Genomic DNA, 14,551 nt, shown 5'->3' on the forward strand with positions numbered 1-14,551 from the left:
AGCTTTTGCCTCCGCTCCAATACTTCATCGTCCTGTAGCCAACAAACCCTTCATCCTTGAAGTTGATGCTTCTGCTATCGGAGCTGGAGCCGTGCTCTCTCAAAGATCCTCTTCTGGTCATCTTGTGCCCTGTGGTTTTTTTCTCCAAGATCTTCTCTTCTTCTGAAAAGAATTATTCCATCTGAGACAGGGAACTTTTGGCCATCAGATTGGCACTGGAAGAGTGGCGGTATCTCTTGGAGGGAGCCTTACATCGTTTTGTAATTTACACAGATCACAAGAATTTGGCATACATTCATTCTGCGCATAGATTAAATTCTCGGCAGGCCAGGTGGGCCTTATTCTTTGCCCGGTTCGACTTTGAGCTTTGCTTCCAGCCAGGTCATAAAAACTCCAAAGCCGACGCTCTGTCTAGGTCGTTCCAGTCGGTGGATATTGAGGAGGAGCCAACGCACATCATCGATCCAGCCGAGTCATCACGGTAGCTCCAGTCTTTCTCTCCTCCTTGCCTCCGGGTAAGACTTTTGTTTCTGAGGGAAACAGGAGACGCGTCCTACTTTGGAGTCATGCCTCCAAATTGGCTGGACATGCTGGTTTCAAAAAGACTTTTTGTTTGATTTCTCGCTACTACTGGTGGTGAACTTTATCTAAGGATGTCCGAAGTTTTGTTGCCTCTTGTCCTTCCTGTGCTAAGAATAAGATTCCTAGGCATTTACCTTCTGGGCTTCTACATCCTCTACCGTGCCTTCTTCTCCGTGGCAACATTTATCAATGGATTTCATTACTGACCTGCCTCGTTCTTCTGGTTGCACTGTTATTTTTGTGGTCATGGATCGCTTTTCTAAAATGGCTCATTTCATTGCTCTCCCTGGTCTACCTTCAGCTCCTGAATTGGCAAAGATTTTTGTCCATCATATTTTTCGTGCTCATGGTCTACCCCAACATATTGTTTCTGACCGAGGAGTCCAGTTCACTGCCCGATTCTGGAGATCGCTCTGTAAGTCTATGAACATCTCGCTTGACTATTCTTCAGCTTACCATCCACGGCTTAGTGGAGCACACCAACCAGACTTTGGTGACCTATCTCCATCATTTTTCCAATGCCCATCAGAATGATTGGTCTGATTTACTACCGTGGGCCGAATTTTCCTACAATAATCATCCCAGTGAAGCTTCCAACAAGTCTCCATTTTTTATCGTTTATGGTCAACATCCTGGTCTTCCTCTACTGGTTCCTCCTGTCTCTACTGTACCAGCAGCTGATCTTCTGTCTAGAGAGTTCTCCAGGGTTTGGCAGGAGACCAAGTCCGCCCTCGAACTAGCTCAACTTAGGAAGAAGAGACATGCCGATAAAAGGCGTCTTGATTCTCCCATATTCCATCCTGGGGATAAGGTCTGGGTTTCTTCAAAATTTATTCACCTTAAAATCCCTTCGCATAAGCTGGGTCTCCACTATATTGGTCCTTTTGAGGTTTTGACTCACATTAATGATGTGTCTTACAAGCTTAAGTTACCCGTTTCTCTTCCTATTCCCAATTCTTTTCATGTGTCTCTTCTTAAGCCAGTAGTTTTTAATCAATTTCATGCTTCGACCCTTTGTTCCCCTTCGCCTGTTTCCGCGGATGATGACTTTGTACATCCTAGCTAAGAAAAAGCTTAGGGGAAGAACTTTGTTTTTGGTTGACTGGAAGGGTTTCGGTCCTGAGGAGAGGTCCTGGGAGCCCCTGGAGAACATTCAGGCTCCTCAAATTTTGGCCATGTTTCTTTCTAGCTTAAAAAAGGGGGGATAAAGACAGGGGTACTGTCACACCGCTGCCGCTCTCGCCTGCTGCACCCTGTCATACTTACGTGTCCTCGGCGTCCCAGCACGGCTCCTCTGCTGCAGCGTCTCTCCTGCAGCGCTCGCTCCCGGCCTCTGCTGCTCATCGGGTGCGCGAGCACACCAGGTTCAGTTCTGCGCGTGCCACTTCTAGTCTTCCTCCTGCGCTTCCTGCCCTGTCCTCTCTATCATACTGGAGGACTCTCACCTGGAGGTAATGCGCAGCGCTGCTACATATTCCTGCCTCTTCCTCTCTCCTGTGCATATGGACATTTGTGCATTCTAGTGCCCTAGGCTGCGCGCGGTCTCTGTGCATTCCTGTGCTCTCTGACTCTGGGTTTCTGTCTCTGCCTCTCCGCAGTACCCTGCCGGTTCCTGTGTCCCTGCGCTGTACCTGCCAGCCTCTGCATCTCTGCAGTACCCTGCCAGTTCTAGTGTTTATGCGGTGTTCCTGTCAGTTCCTGTGTCTCTGCGGTACTCCTGTCAGTCTCTGTGTCCTTGTATCTCCTGTGTTACCCGTTGGGTCCTCGCCACTTCCCTAGCCTCTCTCTCTCTCGTCAGCCTAGTGCTCCTTTTTTCCATCTTGGTCCCCCAGCTCCCGTGGCAATAGTCCCTCAAGGGCCTGTCCTAACTCTCCCTGTATAGGGGGTGGTCCATCTGGTTAGCTCGTCCGTGAGGGGTTCATTGCTGCATCCAGAGGGTCCACTTTTTCCATCCTAAAGCGTCACAGTGGGCAATATGAAAATCACATGTGAAAGCAGATAAAAAGGGGAGAAGTTGACTAAATCTTTGATATGTGTGTGTGCCACACTAAGCAGGGAGAACAGAAAAAGGAGAAGAGAACTGTCTGAGGACTTGAAAACCAAAATTGATGGAAAAAATATCAACAATCTGAAGGTTACAAGTCCATCTGTAGAGATTTTGATGTTCCTTTGCCCACAGTGCGCAACATAATCAAGAAGTTTACAGTATATTGAAAAATATCAATAATCTCAAGGTTACAAGTCCATCTCTACAGATCTTGATGTTCCTTTTCCAATGGTGAGCAACATAATCAAGAAGTTTATAACCCTCAACATGGACGGCAGAGAAAAATGAATGAAAGTTTGCAAAGCAAGATAATCCACGTGGTGGATAAGCAGTCACAATCAAGTTCCAAAGAAATTCAAATTGCACTGCAGGCTCAGTGTGCATCAGTGTCAGCACGACCTATCCATCAACATTTTGAATTAAATGAAACGTGCAGGAGGACCCCACTGCAGAGACAGAGACATAAAAAGTTAGACTGCAGTTTGCGACAATGTATGTGAGTAAGCAAAAAATTCTTCTGGGAAAGCATCTTGTGGACAGATGAGAACAAGATAGAGCTTTTTGGTAAAGCACATCATTCTACTGTTTACCGAAAACGGAATGATGCCTACAAAGAAAAGAACACAGTACCTACAGTCAAATATGGTGGAGGTTCAACGATGTTGTGGGGTTGTTTTGCCTTTGGCACTGGGTGCCTTGACTGTGTAAGGCATCATGAAATCTGAAGAGAACTAACAGATTTTGGGTTGTAATATAGTGCCCAGTGTCAGAAAGCTGGGTTTCCATCCTGGGTTATGGGCCTTACAGCAAGACAATGATCATAAACATACTTCAAGAAGCACCCAGAAATAGATGGAAACAAAGTGCTGTAGAGGTCTGAAGTGGCCATCAAACAGTCCGGATCTAAATCCTATTGAAAACCTATTGAGAGATCTTAAAACTGCTATTTGGAGTGGACACTCTACAAATACGAGAGACCTGGAGCAGTTTGCAAAAGAAGAGTGGTCCGAAATTCCAGCTGAAAGCTGGAATAATCTTATTAATGGTTATAGAAAGCGGTGGATTCATTATTTATTCCAAAGGGTGTTCAACCAAATATTAAGTTGAGGGTTCCAACAATATTGTCTGGCCCATTTTGGGGGTTTTGTGTGCCTATTCACCAGGGGAGTTAAATGTTTAGCCACTGTTTTTTTCTCTGTGTTTTGTGTTTGGAGAGGAAGGTCTCCAGATGGTAGCTCTATGTGGGTGGAGCTAAAGACTTGTGGTGTCCTCTGTGTACCAATCCCGCCAACATAAGTACTTTGCTATACTTTGTTTGCTTTGCTATTATGCCAGAAAGGTCATGTTTATTTTGTTAAACCTTGCCATGGTTTATGCCATCTTATAATAAACCAAAATCACCAGGGTATGTGAACTTTTGATCAGGGTCATTTGGATGTTTTGGGTTGTCATTATGATTTAAAAAGAGAAAACACAGTAGTTTGACAATAAATGGCTTTACCCAACCACTAACCATGAGTGGAGAAAAAGTTTTGGTGTTATCATTCATATTCTCTGAAAAAAAGCCAAGAAAGCAAAAATTCTGCCGGGTATATAAACTTTTGAGCACAACTATATATTAATCTGGCTATTTACACAATGGACATTTCATTTAGTTTGTATCTTCCAACAATCAACAATCATTTTGACTGATAAGAATTTTGGTTTATCTCACCTGTATAGGTGTGGCTCGCATGACGTTTCCCTCAAATATGAGGTGCAGCTTCTTGAGAAATTCTGATGGAAGTCCATCAATGTGATGGATGATTTGAAAGTATTGGCAAATATTATTCATCCCCATTAAGTAAAAAAGCAAATAAGTTGAGAGAGCATTCCTTTGTGTTTAGTAAATGTTCAGATTTACATTACTAGGCATTCAATTTGAATTATGTTTTATTAATCCACAAGGAGAACCCCAGATCTGCATTCTTCACCAAGTTTTTCAGGGTTGTAGTTCTTTCTCCTAGCTTGAAGTGCAATGTGTAAGCTGCTGTATCTAACAGGAACATGTCTTTCAGTCACGTGAATTGTTTCCGGAGCTTCAGTGATAGGCCTCATGATGATTTGACACTGCTTTGGCTTTTTTTCCACTTTGGTCTCAGTTCTAATGAGCAAAAGATACATTTTGAAACGTTCTTACTATCTGATGAACAATGTAAACTGAAAATGTTATAATGTTCTGTGTTATAAATTTGTATGGCAATGAGGATGCATAGTGGCTTGTGAAAGTATTCGTGCTCCTTGGCATTTTATTTATTTTGTTACATTTCAACCTGTGTTTAAATATTTATGTAATCCAATTTGTGTGGTGTGCATCAGCACTAAATAGTCTAAGTTGGTGAACGGAAGTGAGAAAAATGTCAGCACAAACTTAAATTTATGGGATCAAATAACTAAAAATTGTCATGTGCATATGGAATGCCCGCCAGGGCCTTGGGGCACTCGGTACTGGGTCCAGTACTTAAGGGGACGTGTCATGGTGGCGACCAGGTCCGTGGCCCTTTGCACCCATGTTAAAGGGAATGTCTTTAAAGGGGTTTTGTGAATAAAGTTTGTTTGTGATGCCACCTGTGGTATTCGGTCAGTAGGGACAGGTGCTGCTTAAAGGAGTTCTCTGGGGTGATGTTATGGCAGCTAGATGGTATAACTTCCCACAGGTGAAGTGGGCTCCCGGTGTGTAGGTGAAGATAGTGAGTGGTGCGTTAAGAAACGGAGGACACAGGTTTGCAGTCTCTTTACCTGGTTTACTGAAGATTCAGGCAACCACAGTCCAGGGCACCAGATCACAGGATAGGCAGGGTCCGGCTGGTTTGGAAGCAAATCCAAAGTCCCCTCACCAAGTGGAGATGAAAGCCTTCCTCAAAGCGCGGTGATGTTGTAGTCCCTTACTGCCTATGGCTTCTGATAAGGTCCTCACAGTTCCTCTCTGTCTCCCATAAAGGATAGGACACAACCCATATGACAGGTGAAGCAGGCCTTTTTATAGGGTCTCTATCACGACCCGGGCCCTATAAGTATTACTGTGTCTCCTGGGTGTAAAGACGGACAGGTAACTTGAAGTTCAGCTGTCCTGCCGGTTTCAGCTATGCCACTTAGAGTTCAGCACGGCCACGGTCTTCCGGCTACAGGAATCTGCACCAGCCAGGGAGGTAGCTTATTCATTGCTCTGCTCCGCTGGCATCACTCTCCTGTGCCTTTTCTCTCCTGCACACTTTCCACAAGTTGTTCGTTTTTTCTAAGTTCTCTCTCTCCAGGAGCTGCAGTACCTCAGGCTACATGGCCCCTTCAAACCTTCTGACACTCTATGTCTATCTGCTCTCTTCTCTGTCTGTCCCAGACTGCTGTCTGGCACTAACTGAACTGCCCTCTTTCCTTCCAGACCAGAATGTATTTATAGGGGAGTTCACCCTAAACCAGGTTTAGAACTCCCCCTTCTGGCCTGGAGTATGAACGTGTTGTATGTAAGTGATCACCTGGTGAAAGTCATCCTTCAACGCTTCCAAGCATGACATCACTCTCCCCAAGGGGAAAGCAATGCCACTGTGATGACTAGGACCCTGGGGCATAACACATATACTGTATGTATTTACCCCTTTTGAAATGAAGCCCCTAAAAAATTTTGGTGCAAGCAATTCCCTTCATAAGTCACATGCTTAGTGAAAGGAAGTCCACCTGTGTGTAATCTAAAGGTACCTTCACACTGAACAACTTAACAACGATATCGCTAGCGATCCGTGACGTTGCAGCGTCCTGGATAGCGATATCGTTGTGTTTGACACGCAGCAGCGATCAGGATCCTGCTGTGACATCGTTGGTCGGAGCTAGAAGGCCAGCACCTTATTTCGTCGCTGGATCTCCCGCAGACATCGCTGAGTCGGCGTGTGTGACGCCGATTCAGCGATGTCTTCACTGGTAACCAGGGTAAACATCGGGTTACTAAGCGCAGGGCCGCGCTTAGTAACCCGATGTTTACCCTGGTTACCAGTGTAAATGTTAAAAAAAACAAACACTACTTACATTCCGGTGTCTGTCGGGTCCCCCGGCGTTCTGCTTCCCTGCACTGTGTCAGCGCCGGCTGGCCGTAAAGCAGGGCACAGCGGTGACGTCACCGCTCTGCTTTATGGCCGGCGCTTACAGTGCAAGGAAGCAGAACGCCGGGGGACCCGACAGACACCGGAATGTAAGTATGTAGTGTTTTTTTTTTTAACATTTACACTGGTAACCAGGGTAAACATCGGGTTACTAAGCGCGGCCCTGCGCTTAGTAACCCGATGTTTACCCTGGTTACCCGGGGACTTCGGCATCGTTGGTCGCTGGAGAGCTGTCTGTGTGACAGCTCTCCAGCGACCACACAGCGATGCTGCAGCGATCGGCATCTTTATCTAGATCGCTGCAGCGTCGCTAAATGTGACGGTACCTTTAGTCTCACATGGAACAAGTTAGACTATTTACTGGTGATGCATCACACACAAATCAGATGACAAAGATATTTAAACACAGGTTGCAATATAAGAAAATAGGTAAAAAGCCAGGGAGTTGACTACTTTTGCAATCCACTGTATATACCAGGATGAGGGACATAAATACCAGGATAGAGGACATATATATAATCAGGATGGGGGTGTCTTGGTCAATCTTTCACCAGGGCTCATCAGGCTCTAGTTACCCCACAGTCTATAGACATATCATTACTTGTAGATGTTATTAATAGTGATGGGCGAACCCCCCTGATGAATGGGATTGGCGGGTTCATCTGAGTTTTTTTTGTAAAGTTCGAGTTCGGGGCTGGAGATGATGTGAACTTGCGTCCGAACCCTGAGCTTGGTCTTTACAGATATGGGATGGGGCAGGGGGACTGTAAAAAAAAGCATAAAATTAATAATAAACATTATAATTATACTTACCTGTCCAGCGACGCGTCCTCCCGTCACGCTGTCTCCCGGCCGCGTCTGCTTCCGGGCCCGCTCATTAACTTCCGGCGGTATTCACTGCACTCGACAGCTGAAGACTGCCGAGTGCAGTGAATACCGCCGGAAGTTAATGAGTGGCCCCTCAAGCAGATGCGGCCGCGAGACAGTGGGACGGGAGGACGCGTCGCTGGACAGGTAAGTATAATTATAATGTTTATTATTAATTATATTCTTTTACATGCCCTAGACCCGAACTGTAACACGGGGTTCCCATGGAAACTCGTGTTCGGGACCTTGTGACCGAACACTATGTGTTCGTTACGGGTCCAGAACTTTACAGTTCGGGTTCGGCCATCCCTAATTATTAATCTCTTCCACTTTGTGTTTTTCCGATGCAGTTTTGTATTGTAACTATATTGATAAATCTTGTAAATTCTACTGGGATTTGATGGTAAAGTGATCTATAATTTGTATTACTTTTTTTAACATGGCAAACCACACAGAAATAATTTATTCTCCCCATTTTCCTCTAAATCACCAAGGAATAATGTTTTGCAATCATAGTTATACTGATTTCTTATATGAGTTAGCCCATAGCCGCATACAATAATGGGGTCCCAGTTTTTTGTTAACGCTATACTCTCCTTCATTGCATAAATATATTGGAATTAAAGTTCAATTGAAGGTAAAAACATACATGAAACTAATAAAATTGACTGTAATATTATGTTTAGCTACTGTTGATGTGGGGCTTACAGTAAGGGAGATCCTGGTTCTCTAATGTTCACATTACTTTTATTGTGCCACATCCAATATCCTTCTAATCAGCCAAAAAAACTTAAAAGCTGTTGTCTGATGCAGTGTAGGAGGCATTCCCTACACTTGCCTACTGGCTCAATGTAAATGTTCAGAAACCTCATCATTCTTTAAAGGGAATAGGTTTTTCCTACATAATCTGGGAGAAGGGTAAGAGACCCTGATTCCAGCTATGTATGACTTACTGGACTGCTTGGTGTAGTTTTAATAGAATCCTTGTTTTATTGGTTGTACATGTGGCAGTGGTCAGAATGCTAAGCTGTGTATAACTCCACCCACATCTGATTGGCAGCTTCCTGTGTACATTGTCAGCAAGCTGCCAATCAGTGGTGGAGGTAGAGTTATATTGGTTAGCTGGACTGGCCTGCACATGAAAGCTAGTCAGGTAGTGATATCTTCCTGTTGATAAAACATTGATTGTTTTGAAACTATAACACATAGCCTAGTGAATGACACATTCGTGGAATCAGACTCTCATGACCTATATTATGCTGCTCTCAGATTAAATAGCAAAAACCTGCTGACAGATTCCCAATTAAAGAAGTCTAGTATTAATAGTGAAGGGGATGCAGTTGAAGCTGTTCACTCAGTGTTTAAATGTGAGGAGTAGTGTTGAGCGATACCGTCCGATACTTGAAAGTATCGGTATCGGAAAGTATCGGCCGATACCGGCAAAGTATCGGATGTGATCCGATACCCGATACCAATACAAGTGAATGGGACTCAAGTATCGGAAGGTATCCCTGATGGTTCCCAGGGTCTGAAGGAGAGGAAACTCTCCTTCAGGCCCTGGGATCCATATTAATGTGTAAAATAAAGAATTGAAATAAAAAATATTGATATACTCACCTCTCCGACGCAGCCTGGACCTTACCGCTGTGAACCGGCAGCCTTCTTTGCTTAAAATGAGCGCGTTCAGCACCTTCCATGACGTCACGGCTTCTGATTGGTCGCGTGCCGCTCATGTGACCGCCACGCGACCAATCACAAGCCGTGACGTCATCCCTCAGGTCCTAAATTCCTAGAAGGGAATTTAGGACCTGAGGGATGACGTCGCGGCTTGTGATTGGTCGCGTGGCGGTCACATGAGCGGCACGCGACCAATCAGAAGCCGTGACGTCATGGAAGGTGCTGAACGCGCTCATTTTAAGCAAAGAAGGCTGCCGGTTACTACCAGGGCGCGTCCGAGGGTGAGTATATCCCTATTTTTTATTTTAATTCTTTATTTTTTACATGGATATGGATCCCAGGGCCTGAAGGAGAGTTTTCTCTCCTTCAGACCCTGGGAACCATACACTGGGAACTTCCGATTCCGATTCCCGATACCACAAAAGCATCGGATCTCGGTATCGGAATTCCGATACAGCAAATATCGGCCGATACCCGATACTTGCGGTATCGGAATGCTCAACACTAGTGAGGAGGTAAAACAAACCTAAGACAGCAAGGATGCACATCTTAAGTTTAGAGGTAACATTTCTGATGGCAGTACATCTGAAAGTAAGCTCTTTAAGGAAGGATCATGATTTTTTATTTGGCGACAGTTGACATTCTTTAATTGATCAATGGCTGCACTCACTTATTCTGTTTCTGATCCCAGTGTTCTTTGTTTTTCAGAAAACCTGTAATTTGTAACTGCTGCCGCTTCCGCAAGGAGTATTCATTGTAGCGATCCATCTTATCCATCCAGATCAATGTTTTTCACCTATAGATCAATGCAATCCAACTTATTAAGAGGTCACTGCAAAATTCACAATTCTATTCTCACAGGGAGTCTAATCGCTGCTAACCACTGTAAATATATATCACTATATGTTGCATCTTGATATTATAATTATTTTGTTGGCTGGATAGAGAGGAAATATTCCCTTTACTGTTTTATGGGCTTGTTACATTGACCAATAATTGACTGAACCACTATTTGTAAGAAAGATGATCCGCAGTCATTGCTCCATGTGAACATAAGCAGCATAGTGGCTCAATGGTTAGCACTGTTGCTTTACAGCGCTGTTGTCCTGGGGTCAAATCCCACAGAGGACAACATCTGTAAGGAGTTTGCATGTTCTCCCCGTGTTTGCGTGGGTTCTCCCCAGGTTCCTTCCATACTCAAGAGACAAACTGATGGTCCCATGGGGACAACAATGATGTCTGTAAAATGCTACGGAATATGATAGCACTATACAGTATAAGCAAAGCATAATAAATAATTAAATAACAAATCAGCTGTTGAGGAAACCCTTGCTCAGCCTCATACATCTTACATCTTCCTGTGTAAACTTATATCTGTTGACATTACTGCAAACTACATGTATTAAGGCTCATTCCCACTTGCGATGAAATCGGATGAATACAATCTGATAAAAAAAATCGGATTGCATTCGGACCAGTGTTATTCTATCATTGTGTGTTCAGCTGCATTTTTTTTCCATCTCGGATTAGATCACGATCGGACTGGAAAAAAGTCACAACATGCTGCGATTGTTATCGGCAATCGGATCACATCCCGCAATAGAAGTCAATGGGTGCGAGAAAAAAAAATCACACAGCACTCGGACCACGCGAGTGCCAGGGCCGGACTGGCCATCGAGCCCTTCTGGCAAATGCCAGAAGGGCCGGTGCCAGTAGTGGGCCGCTCGATCTGCCTTCCCCTGCCCCCGCCGACTCCCCCCCCTTGCCGTCACATTCAACTATACCGGCGTATAGACGCCGGTACAGTTGAATGCAATGATGGAGGAGAGAGCGTCTACAGACGCTCCCTCTCCCATCATTCCCCGCTCTGCCTCTGACACTGCGGGTGCGCGATGACATCATATCATCGCGCACCTGCTGTGTCCCGGGCAGACTGCAGCTGCTGAGACAGGAGCAGGAACCAGGAAGCAACGCTGGCAAGAGGAGAGGTGAGGAGAGTGTTTTTGTTTTTTTTTACTGGACAGTGGGCCATTCTCGGGGGGGGGGGGGGAGAGAAGAGATACGGGCTGTGCTCTGTGCTGTATACTACTGTGTGGGCTGTGCTATATATAGTACTCTGTGGGCTGTGCTGTATATATTGCTCTGTGGGCTGTGCTGTATTTAGTGCTCTGTGGGTTGTGCTGTATTTAGTACTCTGTGGGCAGTGCTGTATATAGTACTCTGTGGGCTGTGCTGTATATAGTACTCTGGGCTGTGCTATATATAGTACTCTGTGGGCTGTGCTGTATATATTGCTCTGTGGGCTGTGCTGTATTTAGTACTCTGTGGGCAGTGCTGTATATAGTACTCTGTGGGCTGTGCTGTATATAGTACTCTGGGCTGTGCTATATATAGTACTCTGTGGGCTGTGCTGTATATAGTGCTCTGTGGGCTGTGCTGTATTTAGTACTCTGTGGGCAGTGCTGCATATAGTACTCTGTGGGCTGTGCTGTATATAGTACTCTGGGCTGTGCTATATATAGTACTCTGTGGGCTGTGCTGTATATAGTGCTCTGTGGGCTGTGCTGTATTTAGTACTCTGTGGGCAGTGCTGCATATAGTACTCTGTGGGCTGTGCTGTATATAGTACTCTGGGCTGTGCTATATATAGTACTCTGTGGGCTGTGCTGTATATATTGCTCTGTGGGCTGTGCTGTATATATTGCTCTGTGGGCTGTGCTGTATTTAGTGCTCTGTGGGCTGTGCTGTATTTAGTACTCTGGGCAGTGCTGTATATAGTACTCTGGGCTGTGCTGTATATAGTACTCTGGGCTGTGCTATATATACAGTGGTGTTCAAAAGTCCTGCATAGGTATAGGATAAATTGATTTTTCAAGTTGTAAACGTTTTCTGTCGAATATCTTCGATGCAAATATGACATATTATATATGGTTTTGTTCAGAATACAATTTTGCATTCTCTCCCTGTAATATTTTTAGCTTTTGAAGCAGTTTTGCCTGATATTATTGCAACAATATGGGAATTGAAAGCACAACTAAATATTGTACAGCTTCAGATCCAAAATTAGCCAATCACAGATGAGGTTCTTGTGACCAATCATAACCTGGATATGGCAGCCAATCACATTGCATTACATTGCATCACATCTGCTGCTTTGTTTGTTTGTTTTATCTGTTGGTCTATCTAGTGAATCATACTGTAGAGTTTTATGATGGGAGCCTTCAGATTTTTGTCAGCGGAGGATCGTGTGCGAGTTGTGGTGCTACATGAAGAGGGTTATACTGGCCCCCAGATCGCAAGGAAGGTCGGCTGTAATCAGAGTATAGTCGTAAGAATTTTGCAGAAACATAAGCAGCTTGGAATTACCCAGGACAGGCCCAGATCTGGTCGGCCCAGAAAGTCAACTAAAAGGGAGGATAGAGTACTGATAAGAACATCCCTTGCCAATCGAAAGCTCACCTCTCCTCAGCTTCTGCGAGAATGGCAAGAAAAGTGCAATATTGAGGTAGCAACATCAACTGTTAGGAAGAGATGTTTGGAAGCAGGATTGAGAGGGTGCAAGGCCCGAAAGAAGCCATTGATGACAGCCATACAAAGACAAAGGAGAAAACTGTGGGCATTGAAATATTTAAAATGGAGGAAGGAGGAGTGGGAAAAAGTGCTATTTAGTGATGAAAGCACTTTTTGCATTTTAGGAAATGATGGCAAGTCTTATGTAACATAACATAGTTAGTAAGGCCGAAAAAAGACATTTGTCCATCCAGTTCAGCCTATATTCCATCATAATAAATCCCCAGATCTACGTCCTTCTACAGAACCTAATAATTGTATAATACAATATTGTTCTGCTCCAGGAAGACATCCAGGCCTCTCTTGAACCCCTCGACTGAGTTCGCCATCACCACCTCCTCAGGCAAGCAATTCCAGATTCTCACTGCCCTAACAGTAAAGAATCCTCTTCTATGTTGGTGGAAAAACCTTCTCTCCTGCAGACGCAAAGAATGCCCCCTTGTGCCCGTCACCTTCCTTGGTATAAATAGATCCTCAGCGAGATATTTGTATTGTCCCCTTATATACTTATACATGGTTATTAGATCGCCCCTCAGTCGTCTTTTTTCTAGACTAAATAATCCTAATTTCGCTAATCTATCTGGGTATTGTAGTTCTCCCATCCCCTTTATTAACTTTGTTGCCCTCCTTTGTACTCTCTCTAGTTCCATTATATCCTTCCTGAACACCGGTGCCCAAAACTGGACACAGTACTCCATGTGCGGTCTAACTAGGGATTTGTACAGAGGCGGTATAATGCTCTCATCATGTGTATCCAGACCTCTTTTAATGCACCCCATGATCCTGTTTGCCTTGGCAGCTGCTGCCTGGCACTGGCTGCTCCAGGTAAGTTTATCATTAACTAGGATCCCCAAGTCCTTCTCCCTGTCAGATTTACCCAGTGGTTTCCCGTTCAGTGTGTAATGGTGATATTGATTCCTTCTTCCCATGTGTATAACCTTACATTTATCATTGTTAAGCCTCATCTGCCACCTTTCAGACCAAGTTTCCAACTTATCCAGATCCATCTGTAGCAGAATACTATCTTCTCTTGTATTAACTGCTTTACATAGTTTTGTATCATCTGCAAATATCAATATTTTACTGTGTAAACCTTCTACCAGATCATTAATGAATATGTTGAAGAGAACAGGTCCCAATACCGACCCCTGCGGTACCCCACTGGTCACAGCGACCCAGTTAGAGACTATACCATTTATAACCACCCTCTGCTTTCTATCACTAAGCCAGTTACTAACCCATTTACACACATTTTCCCCCAGACCAAGCATTCTCATTTTGTGTACCAACCTCTTGTGCGGCACGGTATCAAACGCTTTGGAAAAATCAAGATATACCACGTCCAATGACTCACCGTGGTCCAACCTATAGCTTACCTCTTCATAAAAACTGATTAGATTGGTTTGACAGGAGCGATTTCTCATAAACCCATGCTGATATGGAGTTAAACAGTTATTCTCATTGAGATAATCCAGAATAACATCCTTCAGAAACCCTTCAAATATTTTACCAACAGTAGAGGTTAGACTTACTGGCCTATAATTTCCAGGTTCACTTTTAGAGCCCTTTTTGAATATTGGCACCACATTTGCTATGCGCCAGTCCTGCGGAACAGACCCCGTCGCTATAGAGTCCCTAAAAATAAGAAATAATGGTTTATCTATTACATTACTTAGTT

General features: G+C 44.3%; 1 long non-coding RNA gene across 4 annotated transcripts in view; it reads right to left on the reverse strand.

The window, feature by feature from the left end:
- Positions 1–4,522: 4,522 nt before the first annotated feature.
- LOC143784159 (uncharacterized) overlaps positions 4,523–14,551 on the reverse strand; it is a 148,798-nt gene continuing 138,769 nt past the window's right edge. For all 4 annotated transcript variants that reach the window (XR_013217733.1, XR_013217728.1, XR_013217739.1 and 1 more), the window contains 2 exons: positions 9,974–10,099; positions 4,523–4,772 (listed from right to left, as the gene is read on the reverse strand). This is a non-coding gene — a long non-coding RNA (uncharacterized LOC143784159). The remainder of the gene's footprint in view (positions 4,773–9,973; positions 10,100–14,551) is intronic.

Source organism: Ranitomeya variabilis, chromosome 1 (genome assembly GCF_051348905.1).
Source record: "Ranitomeya variabilis isolate aRanVar5 chromosome 1, aRanVar5.hap1, whole genome shotgun sequence".
NCBI lineage: Eukaryota > Metazoa > Chordata > Amphibia > Anura > Dendrobatidae > Ranitomeya > Ranitomeya variabilis.